The 15,990-nt window shown below is 36.7% G+C and overlaps 1 long non-coding RNA gene across 1 annotated transcript; it reads left to right on the forward strand.

Annotated features, from left to right (window-relative positions):
- The first annotated feature begins 6,945 nt into the window (after positions 1-6,945).
- LOC140341215 (uncharacterized) lies at positions 6,946-15,348 on the forward strand. The gene is made up of 4 exons (XR_011922829.1): positions 6,946-7,048; positions 7,444-7,590; positions 9,046-9,195; positions 13,861-15,348. It is a non-coding gene; the product is annotated as an uncharacterized lncRNA (long non-coding RNA).
- The last annotated feature ends 642 nt before the right edge of the window (positions 15,349-15,990 follow it).

The following is a 15,990-nucleotide window of genomic DNA, read 5'->3' on the forward strand; positions in this document are numbered from 1 at the left end:
ACCTATCTGAGTATAGTGGATTTCAGGACTGCACAAATACAGTACAATCCAACAATCTATTTAATAGTGTCAGTGTGACACAGTCTAACAAAGTAAAGCACTTTTTTCACTTTGACAAAGCAAACCAAGCAGCACAGAAAGGTTGTGATGCTATCAGCAAATCTCTGTCAGGAGTGGTAAATGCAGGCACACCCTGGCCTTATATAGGCCGATGGCTGCTTGTGTGGCATGCAGTGACAGACAGCCAATCGGCTGCCTGCCACAACAAACATGGAGGGGGGCATCCCTGCTCTAATTGGAGGGCCCTTTGCATCATGGGGGAGGACCCTAAGCATTGTGAGAGGATAGAATCCGGGTATTTGAATTCAACGGTCATATTCAGTTCGAACATTAGGACGAACTGAATTCAAACAACACTACTTTCTACACTCCTTCCTCTTATCCAACATTGGTTAAAAAATTAAATCTGATTCATATGCTGTAATATGAATATAGCCGATGTGGCTGGTGTAGAATAAGTATATCTAATTCCAAGAACAAAAATGTAATATATTGCAGCCTACTTTTTTTCCTGGCTAATTTGCTTTATGTAAATACTTTACAAGTAATATGCATAGATCTGATCAGAGTCTATTCTAACTCAGAGCCTTTCCAACGTTGGAACAGAACTCAGCATTTCACCAATCTGGCTGCTATACTGTGACAGTTGTCATTGCTAAGTATCATGATGTCATGAAGAGGCCGGATTTGGAGAGATGAACCATATCTGTTTTTGACATGCGGCTCATTAAAAAACACAATTTTCACATACATTCTATACAAATATATAAAGCACTTCCTTAAAAAGTTATCATGGTGCAAACCAAATGCAAGGATCTCCCTCAAAGCTGAGAAATACATAAGTAATTATATCCATGGTTGAGGGTTTTTATAAATTGTGTCAACTCAAGTTTCAGTTGGACCACACGTTTACTTGAGTCTTGTGCATCTCTTTGACATTTTTCAATCCTCTCAAATGATCTTTATATGCAAACTACTGTATGATTAATAGTCATAACAAAACAACTTTATGAGGAAGAAGTTGCAAACAACCAAACGTAATGATGGAAACTGCCTTGGGTTTGATATTGCCAGGTTAAGTTGAAACTTTACTTTTGGTGCCAAAAGTAATCATACGCCTGCAATCTTTAAGTCATCATCTTAATGCCCCTTCTACCATATCTGTTTTGCAGGCACCACCATTTTCTTACTTCTTCTTTCCTTGTTTCTTCCACCATTTTGATTGCCCAGGTTGGGATAGCGTAGGCCTTAGGGGTTTTATTAAGTCATGGCTGCCACTGGATGGACCTGGGTATTCTGACGTCTTACCTTGATCAGAAAAGCTTTTTGACAGAAGAGGGATCAGAATGGTTACTGCAGAAAGAAAATTGCTCGGCTCTTTCTGCAATAAAGCCCTGTCTGATCCCATATTTTGAAAGAAGAACTTTATTACGGCTTTAAGAGAATCTGAGATTCTGAAAGAGAAAGAACTATATAACATATTAGATAATATTCAGCAAGAAATCCGAAGAGACCTTTTTACATTCAGAAAAACAAAAAAGGAAAATCATACTAACTATTAGGAACAGTCTATTACTGTGTATTATAGAGAGAACACTAAATGGTTTCACCTCTAGGGCTAAACTAATACAAACTGAGCCAGTTTACTTAAGAATTAAATGTTGAGTGTTTATTACTAATTTGGTGCAAATGACTGGGCTGGGTCCACAAATATCACATGCAAATATAACATATTGATTGTTTATTGTTTATTGTGCTATTTGCTAAATAAAGATGTTAAAAAAACATTGCTATATTCCATAACAAATCTCAACCTCCAACAAATTTTTATACCATATAAATGCCAACTCTTCAGAATTGCAGATATTATCTGAAGATACTTCTGAAGATCAATGGCATTGAGAACAGTCAGAAAAACAAAAATAAGGAGACTTTTATCCTCATCCTGTTTCTTTTTTTCTTTAGTAATTCATTGGGTAAGTAGATTATGTTTACTATTCTTGCAAATGTCCTAACTAAAAGGATCCATTTAAATCTTTTAGGTTGGATTAAGGTAGAAAAATAATAAATAGGCTTTTAATGCACCCAATGCAATGAAAACTGGACTGATGTGTTTTTATGAATTCATTGCACAACTGAAAGTTCATATCAGTCATTGTGATGCCTTTAATTCTGAATGTCATGTACGTTCTGTATGTATATCCTTTATAAAAAAAAAGATAGTATAAAATAAGTAATAGTTTTTAAATGATATAACATTTTTTCTATGACAAATTGCACAAAATATTTTATTTGGCTGGTGGTCGCTCACCACTGTATGACTATTCCTCTCTGCCACTTTTATTGACACTTGGCCAACAGCTTGTTCCATACAATCAATAAAAGTGGTTGTGGGTGAATTAACACATGTTCCAGCTGTCCCACTATTATTTGTGTACATTTTCTAGCATACATAAAAAATAAAGTTTGGGAGAATGGGTCAAAGTTAAAAAGAAAAACACAAAAATAGATGTTATTAAAGATAATACAATGAAAACAATTTATATCACCAAAAAAATGATAGATATGTAGTATTTACAGAGTAGAACTTCCCTTTTCTACTTATCAAAGTTCGCCAGCCCTTTAAAATTTGTAGATATTAAAGAGGAAAAGAGGGTAGGGACAGAATGAGTAAAAGGAGAACAAATGTGGCAAATAACATGTATTAAGAAAAGGTTTGATGAGTTGGTTGTACCAAAGCTATTCTAATATTGTTAACTGTGTTGGGGATGTGTTAGCTTCATACAATTTTAAGAACAGTCCTCAAAATACAATTTTTGGAGTTTTTTAGTTTAATAGATGTCCGTTATACCCGACGTGTTTTGCCAAAGGGCTTCTTCTGGGTGGACAGGAACATCAATTAGAGTGGCCAAAATTACTGAGGCAAAACATAGGTTGGTGATACATACAGGGGGTTAAGCTACGGGGCGGGAGATAATAAAAGGGGTTTGAGCAGGTAAGCATTGTATATGGAAGGCAGATGGAGTGATTTATGAGAAAGTGTTTCTCTTTAATTGCTATATAGTGGTATGTTTTTCTTTTTGTCTAAAGTTTCCTTACATATTGCCATTTGGGGAACCCATATACCAAGGAAAGTGCTTGTATAAACATTTTTCAGTCCCCACAAATGATCTTCATATGCAAACTACTGTATGATTGGCTGTCATATGCAGTATTGTGAGGTTCTTCCTGAGGCACATTAACAAAATTTCAGGTGGAGGTGACAAACAACCAGGACAAGCAAAACTTAATGATGGAAATTGCTTTGTCTGATTTTGTCAGGGGCAGTTGAAACTATACATTTGGTGCCAAAAAGTCAACTTGGTCCTGCAATCCTAATATTAATCCTAATAATCCTAATATCCTAATAACCTTGATTCCCCTGGCAATTCCCCAGCAAAACCTTAGATAATCACCTGTCTGATCAACAAAAAGGAAGTATTACCGTTTTTAGCTAAACAATGAATACATTATAGTGTCAGACTAAAGCTTCGACTGTGGTCTTTCTGCAGCTGATATTTTCCACAACTAGGGGAGCTTGGAGATCAAAAGCCCCATCTCAGCTCTTGGCCATCCCCCCTTTCTCTCTAAACATCCTTAAATTCATGGCATCAATAAATTACTCAATTATGTGGGTTTAATGGTGCAAGTCACTGTTTATTACCAAAACAATTGTGAATAGCAACATACAGTATACAAAAGTTGTAACAATTGCCTAACAGAAAAATAATGTACCAGTCCACCAAGTTGTAGGTCCTCGAATGCATTGATTCACTCTCCAATAACAACCTTGGGGTCTGCCACAACCTCAGCACAACTCTTCCCATCCGCACCACATCTATCTAACTATTTAAGTTAGAAAACCAAACCTTTTCCATTCCTAACCATTTTGAGAATAGGTGATGTCCCTTCTGTAATATAATACCATTTTCTTCCTGATTTTTCAATTTTTTTAATTGCACTCACCTGACCTGGTTTGATTGCGGGTGTTGACATTTTCTTTCTTCACCTCTATCTTGTTTCAATCTGTAGATATCTTGATTGGTCTGGTCCGGCTGGAATGCAGCCACAAGGAAAGCCGGGTGAAATTGGTATCCAAGTTTCCTATTGTAACCTGGGCATGCTAACTTTATGAGAGAAGAGGACAAAAATCGGGCAGGTAAAAATGCTTACTGTTGGTGTTCGAATTTGGGTTGTCCTTATATTCGACCTGAAAATGGCTGTTCGAATTCAGGTAGACCGGACCTGAAAATAAACGAGATTCGAAGGTAAAAATTCAGATTAAAAAATGTGTTAAAAAACATAAAAAACTTGTTAATTTATTGAGTGTTTGTGTTTATTTAACTATATATATATATTTTTTTTTTTTTTTTTTTTTTTTTTTTTTTACAGGTTTTCCTACAATGACATGATCCCTGTTTCCACTCACTCTGTAACTCACTTTCCAGTATAGTAATATTCTGATACATTTGTTACATTTTTCTTTTATCCACTGTGAGAAAAATCTAATAAATGTATCATATTACTGTTGTGTTGCAGAGTAAAGCTACGTACACACGTCAGATTTTTATCGCCCGATAATCGGCATCGGCCAATTATTGGGCGAAAATCTGCCGTGTGTACAGTCGTTGTCGTCCATCGTCCGAAAGACCGTCCTGCCGGATCCACGGACGATGGACGACAACCGATCTCAATGAAAGGGAAGGGGAGAGCGCGCAGCAGGGTGCCGCTCCGTCGCTCTCCCCCTCCCCTCTCCATAGAGCACAAACGGTGCTGTATGTACAGCACCGTTCATGCATCGTGCACTTCCTTGTCGTTGGAAGGATCGTGAAAGATCCTTTCCAACGACAAAAATTGCAGGTGTGTACGCAGCTTAAGAGATACTTGCCAGCCAGGCATCTTCTCAATGATTGCAGCTGAGTCTGAAATCATTGGAAAGTGTGCGATCCCCGAGGCACTACAGGTTATCTGCAGTTCAATTCTCACATAACTGTGGGAACTTTGCGGTCACAGCTGTGACTGCAGGCGATCCCTGGGCTCTAAAGGTTGATGGGGACAAGTTTCCCCATTCATCAAATCTAGTGCCCTGTGTTCTTGGATAGAGAAACTCTATCCAAGAACACATACTACTAGTACAGTGCAGCAACAGCAATCAGGATCACTGTTGCAGTACTGTAGTATGTGTTCCTGAATAGAGTTTCTCTATCCAAGAACACAAGACTCCCTGTGTTTTTGGATATAGAAACTCTATCCAAGAACACTAACAACTAGAAAATGTATGCAAGAGCAATCTGATTGCTCTTGTAGTCTTTAATAGTCCCTAAAAATACCCAAACAATATCTCACTATTCGATCGACCAGCTGTCAAATCGAATAGTGAGATATTTGACCAACACTAATGCTCACTGCAGAAAGAAAATCGCCTGTCTCTTTCTGCAATAAATCCCTGCCCAATTCCAACTAATTTGGTTCAGTTTCAAGGCAATTTGAAATTGGGAAACAACAAGGTATAAATAAAATATTGGATGTCATTCAGCATGAAAACCTTTGAAAGAGACATTTTTACATTCAACAAGCAAAAAAGGAAAATATTCTAAGCAATAAAACTACCTAATACTAATTGGTACTATGTGGAGAAAGCTAAATGGTTTCACCTCTGGGGCTGAACTAATACATCCAGAGCCAGTTTACTTTAGATTTAAATGTTGAGTGTTTATTCCTAATTGGGAGCAAATAACCCCGCTTGGGTGCAAATATGACCTTTAAATATAGCACATTCCTTCATTCACGTTTATTTTTCCATATGCTATTTGCTGAACAAACACATTAACAAATAAATATTATATTACATAACACATATAAGCTCCCAGCAACAATTTACATGAAATAAATACCAACACTTGGGGATTGCAGACATCATCCAGAGATCTGAAGACACTTCCAAAGATCAGCAGCATTGAGGACAGTCAGAAAAACCGAAATGAAGACTTGTATCCTCATTCTTTTCACCTTCAGTCTTTCATTAGGTAAGACTATTATTTTCATTCATAATGTTGCAAATTTCCTACTTAAAAGATTAATTTACACCTCAATCTACTCTCTACATTTACACATTAATGTGTGTAACATATTTATAAAAAAAACCTGGATCTGAAGCTTTTTTAATAATGCATTGCACCACATTCATTACCAGGCATTGTTATGTCTTGAATTCTGAATGGCGTGAGTATTTATGCATATTACTTATAAATAGCCGATAATAAGTAATTGTTTTATTTGATATTTTTTCTCTATAACATAATGCACTGATTTTCCTTGACATATTAAGTATTTTAATTGTCTGGTGGTTGCTTATTTGATGTTGCAAATACAAAGGTCACATTGTAGTATCTGTAGGAAATTGTAATTGTCACAGATAGGAGCGAGGATAACAGAGGTTAGTAATCATACTGTTTATCTATGTATGATTTCGGAAAAATGAATGTCACAGAAATGGTTTAAAACCTAAGACTTAATTCAAACACAGGAAACTTTGTAGCATTGAGCTGTGGCATGCAGCATTAATTCTAGCATTGCACCCTGTCCGTTAGTGTTCTGTTCATGTAATTGAAGATGTCACAAGTATCATATAAAATATTCCCTATGAGGAGGGTAATGCTGGGAAAAATCCAACATGCTTTGCAGTATGGGAGGTGCTGCAAACAATAATGAATGTTTGATGCTTTAGAATAATTGGTATGGTCGGTGAAATACTTTGTACTATAAAACACAGACACCTGGATTTACATGACAATTCTCAAATGATTTTTTTTGTATGTTTTAGATGTAGCTTGTGGTATCAAATGCTATGAGTGCCAGGCCCGCAACGCTGACCACTGTGTTGGTAAAGAACATCAATGCCCAGAAGGCAGCTCTTGTATGACCGTCTCGGAACTGTTTATGTACAGTAGTAAGCATTTTATCTTTCATCTCTTTATTTCTTTTTTTTTTAAATATATATAAAATCCATATTTATATATAATTTTAGGCAAAAAAACTTTCATTTCTACCCACATATCTACCCAAAATTCATAAAGGAGTGACTGGTCTTTATTACAGAAAACAGCAGCACAAAAGCCAAGTTTCACATTGAATTACTATGCACAAAGGACACCAAGATTCCAAAAAAGTATTCTTGATTTAAATAAATTATTACTTCTGTAAATTGTTACAACTGGAGTTCAGTTTTAAAGCTGCAACACAATTTTGTCTTTGGAAACAAACAAAGCCCTTGTCCTCTGTTATAGACGCTTTTCATTTTTTCACAATTCTAAAAACCTTTTAATATTTAATATCTTTTTGTAGACAAAACCTACAATTCCATTCAAAATCGTTGTTCCCTAAACGTGGCTTGTAATACTACACAGTATTCTTTGATCAGTGAAAAGATTCAATTTGATATCTTAACAACATGTTGTGAACGAGATCTCTGCAATGACGGGGGATTTCAAAGTGAGTATAGCTGAGTTTATCCAATATCAAAGCTGTCAATAAAGTGATCAAGTCAGCAAAGTAAACACTTGCCTGTTATCATCATGAAAATATATATAAATAAAAATTGTATATTTAGTACCAGTGAACTTCTAATACACTCCCCCAATACCACAGTACAGAGGTACAACTTGCAGCTTGTAAACCTTCAATTGCTGACATGAGTCTGGATCTACTTCTTTCCTAACAAACCTCCAATTTTATTTGGAAGCATAGGGGGGATAGGAGGCCTCGGGAGAAAGCATGGGGCTTGATATGGTAATAAATTAGGGGACACTTACACATTGTCCCCATTTTCTGGACATTCATGCCTGGATAGTAAAGTTTTATTTAATTATGAAATGTAATTTATTTTTTAATTTTTTTAAAAAAAGTGTGATGCCCCACCTTCTATATCTTTTGCAAAACGATCAAGACAGAATGTCTTTTGGAATACATATGTCATGCATCCCAGGAGAATTATCGCTGCTCGGAATGCTGATCTAACACATGCACCGTGCGATTGGCACCCTTTTTTCCTATTTACAGCAGGCTACACCTTTTTTAATGCATCTACTTAATCCATCTAGACATGATTGCATTCCATCGGTACGTGGCGGTGATGAGTGGAATTGCTGAGTTATACTACTGCTATATGTTGAACTTTCTTTGAATATGAGGAAAGTTCAGAGGAATACAAGGAGTTCATGGAGGTATTATTGCAATGCAAAATAAATTTATAAATTCAGGTCATCATTCTTGTAAACCATCTGTACCAGGAGCCAGCATCTTCTTCGATCCTCTCTGTTCCTTTGGCCACTTTACCTGATGTCGCTCTAGCCAGGCCCTAGATCAGGTGATGTAGCTTGCTGTAAATAGGAAATAGAATGTTGATATCACGCATGCATAATGAGATCAGCACCCTTTATTTTCTATTTACAGCAAGCTGCTTTACTTGATCTGGGGCCTGCCTAGTGTGAAATCAAGTAAAGTAGCCAGAAGAACAAAGAAGATCAAAGAAGATGCTGGCACCTGGCACAGATAGATTACCAGAACAATGCGGGACCCAAAGGACACAAATTTTTAAATTTATTTTGCATTGCAATAATACCTCCATGACAGTGCCTAGCTTTTCTTGCTCATGAACACCTTGTATTCCTCTGAACTTTCCACATATTCAAAGAAAATGTAATAAATAGCAGTAGTATCACTCATCACGGTCACGTAGCGATGGAATGCAATTATATCTCCTCTGGATAAACATGAACACTGGTACCAGTGGGATTACAAATGAAGAACAAAGAACAAATTGTTCTCCTATTACTGGTCTTTCTTGAGTGAAGATTTGTTATTGAATTGCGTTTATTAATATTTTATTTACAATGACGCACAGTTTAATTTATTACTTGTAACCCTTTTTTGCTCACAAACATATAGTGCCAAAGATTACAACAACTGACAGAAAGGGGTATGAGTGTCCAGCTTGTATTTCGGTCGGTACTGAATTATGTACTCCAAATATAACTACAACCTGCAGGGAAGAAAGTGATAAATGTATTTTATTTGTTGGGAGTTTTAAATCACCTGGTAAGTTTTCTTTTTCTTTTTCTTTTTTATCTATTTACTTTAATTTATACCATTGTCCACATTTTTTTGTCATTTTTTTCTCTCCATTTGCGGGTTTTCATAAGAACAGAAATTCAGCAGTAATCTTCTATAGAAGAGTTGTTATAGAAAAAAGAGGTCCATCATGTTTACCCCTTTCTATTTTTACATGTTTTGACGGTATGATCTGCATTTTAAATCTCAACTTCCTATTTTAAAATCTGATTTAATTCCAGATGGACCTATAGGTGCATTTCCCAAGTAAAAAACTCCTCCTAGATACAAAAACGATTCCTAGATACAAACGAGGCTTCCCTGCTCACTTGTGTGCTGGAGGCTTGATGGGGTGGGGGGGTTTGTTTGTGATCAACTCAAAGTGGAAATTCTCTACATTTCCTCACACCACTGTAATGCACCTGGGCACACAAACCACAGCCAACTCCAAGAATCCTTTTATCAAGTTTTATTATCGTCATAAAACAAGACAATGGTTATTTACAGATGATAAGTTTGATAAGGGTAGTAAAGGAAGGTAAGCCAAAGGCAGGTCAGGAACAATCCGAGGTCAGGGCAGGCAGAGTTCAGGCAGAATCAGGCTTCAGACCAGGTTGCTATGGTAATGACAAACTGGATTACCATAAACCAACACAAAAAACACACCCAAGCACACTGTATTCACAGAGGCTTATAGCGGGCAATGGTGTTCAGGACAGGTTCTCCTTAAATGGCCAGAGAGTCCAATGACCTTGCGCCACCTGGCACCATTTGATTGGAGGATAACTGAATCCCCTGCGGCCGCAATCCCCTGAGTGCCACACCCTCGGGGGGTATAGGAGGCACGCGTGGTACCGCGTGCACCTCTTCTCACAGAACCCCTTGTACGTGCCCTACTTTGCACATCCACAGGAGTAATGAGAACAGGACTTTCTGTAATCCCGTCCATAGAGATGTTGGGGATGCTGCCTGGCTGAACAGTATTTGGCTAGAACAGATCCCTCGGCCTGCAGGGAGAGACAGGCTGCGAGAATGGCAGCAGCCTCGGCCATGCGGCCTGTTGTAGCGGCATCTCCCACTGCGGCTGAGATCCCCAGGGACGCTGCGGGCTCGCTGGATAGGTAAGTTCTTTACAACCACGTTGCCAATAATATGTTGACACAAACATGTGTCCTAATTGCATTTATTAAAATAATATACCTATTCCAATTTACATACAATCTCAACTTAAGAAAAAAACCTACAGTCCCTATCTCGTATGTAATATGGGATTACCTGTGTAGGGGACAAAACATATTTAAATAGTGATTATGTGGTTAATTAGCACCAGAAAATCACTTATTAGTATCCTAAACTTGGCAGATACACTGTATGTTTGTCTTAAGTCAATCAGAAGCATTTCTGTAAATGTGGCCCATTCATGTAATCCACTGCATGGAATCCTATTTTATTGAATTGGGCTAGGTAGATTATTTCATTAAAAAGAATATAGTACAAATATTGGTGAAATTATATTTTTCATGTTTGTGTTCTTTATGTTTTTTATTTGTTATTTAAAAAGAAATATATTTGCCTACTTTTTAGGACTAGATGTTTTAAAAATAAGCACGTGTGCTCGTCTCCTATACATAATCCTCCAGAATATTGTTTGCCAAAGAAGGTAGGGGGCAAAATGTAGCCTCCTGTAGCCTTTAGCAAAACCAGACCACAACCCAATTGTTTGGGGGAAGGGCTTAATCCCCACAATTTGACACCAGTATTGTGGTATTTTCAGGCAGGAATTGGAATTGGAACCTGGAAGTCCTCTTTAATAAAGGGGCTCAGATAATGCCATATTTACCTTTGAAATATTCAGCCTTGTCATTGTATTCAATCATTTAGCTAAGGGGCAGCTGTGCCTGGCTGTCCTCCTACTGCTGAACTCAAGAAAATAATGATGGGAGCTCCACCAATGGGTGGACAGACCTGCCACTGTAATCAGCAAGAACAGCCAATGACAACTGTTCTCAACTTGACCTTTGATGAACTGACTAAATGCAATGATAGGCGCTTTGCCCAACAGGAAAGCCAGAGTAGACTTAATTAAAAACAATTTCAGTTAAAATAAAACTAATAACACATTTATTCCTTCTATCTACAAACAGGTTATGGGTACTAAGTACCGCTATACTCATTCTCTGATATAAGGGATCTATTGATTAAAGGGGGCCCAACATTTAATTCTAATATCTCCCTGCCCCCAGACCCCAAGACATTGGGGTCACATCATGGGAATAAAGCCCTGACCATCATTAGTGGGAACATTCTGACTACACTCTTCCTCTATTGCTGAGCCAGATTTCAGAGAACCTTTCATGGATGGGAGAAGGGGGAAAATCACGCTCACTGTCCCATTCATGTTCAGACTAATGGTTTTTGCAAAAGGTTAAATGATTAGGGTTAGGTATAACATTTATTTGAAAGTTGGCAGGAAACAGTGTTGCATGAAAGGTTTTAGGGATGCTCAATGGAGCTGTTGTTCAGCAATGTATAATCTTCAGCCAAAAGCAGTAAGTAGTTTTCAGAATCACAGTCTCAACTTTCCCAGATTTGGGAAATATAATCCCCTACATCTATAAAATATAGAGGCTCATTTGTAACAGTATGCAAATGTTGTTTCCTCTGATTCACCATACTATCATTAACCCTGCCATTTATAATATTCTTATAGAAAGGGTTTTACTCCTCCTCACTATATGAATGTGTTTATATGTTGAACCCCCTCTATATGGTATTTAAGTATAAATGAATAGAGAGGAAAGAAAGATGTTTGAGGCTCATAGGTTTTTCATGCAAAAAGTGAAGTGTATTGACTGATTATTAAGTACATAAACCATTAAATACACTTAAACATATTTTGTTATCGTCTCTGTTCTGTTGCTATTTCACAGCGCTGAGTAGTTATACTCTATTATATACTATACTATTATATACTATACTAGTATTATATACTATACTATACTCTATACTATATTATATGGATTTTGCCATAAATTATTACATATAACCATAAAACTGTTGAAAAGGCTGTGCCGTGGCATGCAGTGACCCGACGCGTTTCGCCAAGAAGGGCTTCCTCAGAGATAGATAGTGGTGCGTCCTTTTCTCTCTGTCGTGTATAGAAATGTAATAGGTCAGGAGTGGCATAACAAAAAAGCATTTTCAGGTAATAAATCCAAATGAATGCATCATAAATTGAATACAGTTGTAGCATTCTATACAGGCATACTCGGGACATAAAATATTAAACAATGATTTTTAAGTAATTAGTAAGTATGACTAAAGTCAAAAAATACCTCTAGGTATGTTCAAAGTAATAGATTTAAAGTCATTAATTCAGACAGTAATTAAGGAGGCATAAAATGCTAATGATTAAACAAAGAAGCATATATGGAAATAAATACGTATTGTTACTCACATACCCAAAGTAAGGAACATGCCCCACAGGGGGGGTGTATATAGGTAGTTGCTGCTGATGATAATGCTGAATATGAATCATATGTATGATTCATATATATGATGGAGTATCATTAGGTATACATATATGAAAAGGGGGGAATAGAAATAGGTACAGTAATACATACCTAAGGTTTAAAGTAGTAAATTATTTTAGTTTTGGCACAATTTATGAATATTTCATGGGTGCGATGAAGGTTGGTCCCTGCATCCGTAGACCAATGCAAAAAATATATGAGGAGAAGGGTATCTTCCTTACAACTGTGAGTTGGAAGAGAGAACCCTTCTATAAAATAAGTCATGTAAAGTCTCTTCGTAGATATAATAAATCTATAGAGGTTAATTCAATATTTTAAGGTAAATGAGGGATTACCTTTTGAATATGGGTTGAGTCGCTTGTCAGGGTCAGACTGAATCTGGATATGATAGATCAAAGCTCTTGGTGGTAGTGTAGTGAATCAGATGGGAAAGTGTCTTCCTAAAGATGGGTAAGTATAACAGATTTAGTATATAAAAGTATTTATTAATGTGTGTACATATAAATATTTCCATGGTATTACAGAAGTTTAGTAAGAGTTTACCTTTCTCTTTGTGGATATTAAGGGTAATCCAGGGTGTTCCAGGTCGGAAAATGCAGCAGCTTTAACTAAGGTTTAACTCTCATGTAAGCAGGGGAGCCCGGTAATGTTTTTTTTTCAGACTGAAAGGAACACAAGGATTTGTAATTAGGGGAGAACATTTCAGATGAGTTTGGTAATTATCATGACCAAGCCCCCCCCCCCCAACACACACACACACACACACTCTAGGTCTCTAGGACTCTAGGTCTTTAATTCAGGATCAATCAAAATAAAACATCACACAGCTCCACAGCTACAAAAATGTCTGTGTACAATGTGATTACCATGCTTTCTTAGTGCTGCAGATAAAATAATAGACACCATACCACTGTATCACTCTCAGCTGTAAAAATCCCTGATACATACCCAGCAGAGCTGATACTGATGTCCATCCGGATCTTCTCTGAATACGAGCAGTAAGTAGATTTGAATATACACACATGTTGAACTGGTATGGGGTGTTCTCTCTAATCAGTTTTGTCATAAAGTATTCATGTTTTACTGGATTGTCCCTTTAATAATAAATATTTTTTTACAGATGATGTAGAGAGTAACGTTACAGGCCAGGGGTGTGCTTCACTTCAGATTTGTTCACACGACTTCACCCAGGCAGTTGGAGTGTATGTGAAAGATATCAAAGAAGTTAGATGCTATGACCCCAAGAATAAACCTCAACCAGTTAAGAAAAATTCAGAAGAATAAAGTGATATCTGGCAAGAAGTAGAAATTAAAAACTGAACTCTTTTCTGCTGGCTGTGCTGTATGATTTGCTTTAAATAAGTGTTTCCAAGAAATCTCTCTGCATAGATACTTAATATTAATATTAAGTAATATAATATAAATATTGTTAATTTGATTTAAAATACCATACAAACTTGAATATAAATTGATCTGAATATAAACCAATGTACTTTGCTTGCCTTGGTAGTTTGCCTAATAAAAGCACACCTTGCCTTGAAAATAAATGTAGGCTACAAAATGAGTCTATTCTAACTCAGAGCCTTTCCAACATTGGATCAGAACTCAGCATTTCACCAATCTGGCTGCTATACTGTGACAGTTGTCATTGCTATGTGTCATGATGTCATGAAGAGGCCGGATTTGGTTATTGTCATGCGGCTCATTAAAAAACACAATTTTCACATACATTCTATACAAATATATAAAGCAGTTCCTTAAAAAGTTATCATGGTGCAAACCAAATGCAAGGATCTCCCTCAAAGCTGAGAAAAACATAAGTAATGATATCGATGGTTGAGGGTTTTTATAGATTGTGTCAGCTCAAGTTTCAGTTGGACCACACGTTTACTTGAGTCTTGGGCATCTCTTTGACATTTTTCAATCCTCTCAAATGGTCTTTATAAGCAAACTACTGTATGATTATTAGTCATAACCAAACAGTTTTATGAGGAAGAAGTTGCAAACAAACCAAACGTAATGATGGAAATTGCCTTGGGTTTGATATTGCCTGGTGAAGTTGAAACTTTACTTTTGGTGCCAAAAGTAATCATACGCCTGCAATCTTTAAGTCATCACCTTAATGCCCCTTCTACCATATCTGTTTTGCGGGCACCACCATCTTCTTACTTCTTCTTTTCCTTGTTTATTCCACCATTTTGATTGCCCAGGTTGGGATAGAGTAGGCCTTAGGGGTTTTATTAAGTCATGGCTGCCACTGGATGCACCTGGGTATTCTGACATCTTACCTGGATCAGAAGAGGTTTTTGACAGAAGAGGGATCAGAATGGTTACTGCAGAAAGGAAATTGCTCAGCTCTTTCTGCAATAAAGCCCTGTCTGATCCCATATTTTGATACAAGAACTTTATTTCGGATTTAAGCGAAACTGAGATTCTGAAGATAAAAGACTATATAAAATATTATATAACATTAAGCAAGAAAACCTAAGAGAACTTTTTACATTCATAAAAACAAAAAAGGAAAACCATACTAAACTATTAGGAACAGTCTATTACTGTGTATTATAGAGAGAACACTAAACGGTTTCACCTCTAGGCTAAGCTAATACAAACTGAGCCAGTTTACTTAAGAAATAAATGTTGACTGTTTATTACTAATTTGGTGCAAATGACTGGGCTGGGTCTACAAATATCACATGCAAATATAACATATTGATTGTTTATTGTTTATTGTGCTATTTGCTAAATAAAGATGTTAAAAAAACATTGCTATATACATATGCTTTTCTACTTACTTTCTATCAAAGTTCGCCAGCCCTATAAAATTTGTAGATATTAAAGAGGAAAAGAGGGTAGGGACAGAATGAGTAAAAGGAGAACAAAAACGGCTTATGTGGCAAATAACATGTATTAAGAAAAGGTTTGATGAGTTGGTTGTACCAAAGCTATTCTAATATTGTTAACTGTGTTGGGGATGTGTTAGCTTCCCTCGGGTAGTTGAATTTGACAATAGATTTACATTGCTGATTGACATGAGTCTGGATCTACTTCTTTCCTAACAAACCTCCAATTTTATTTGGAAGCATAGGGGGGATAGGAGGCCCTGGGAGAAAGCATGTGGCTTGATATGGTAATAAATTAGGGGACATTTACACATTTTCCCCCTTTTCTGGACATTCATCCCTGGATAGTAAAGTTTCAGTTAATAATAAAAATAAATTAATTTGTATCTTTTTTTAAAAAAAAGTGT

Source organism: Pyxicephalus adspersus, chromosome 11 (genome assembly GCF_032062135.1).
Source record: "Pyxicephalus adspersus chromosome 11, UCB_Pads_2.0, whole genome shotgun sequence".
NCBI lineage: Eukaryota > Metazoa > Chordata > Amphibia > Anura > Pyxicephalidae > Pyxicephalus > Pyxicephalus adspersus.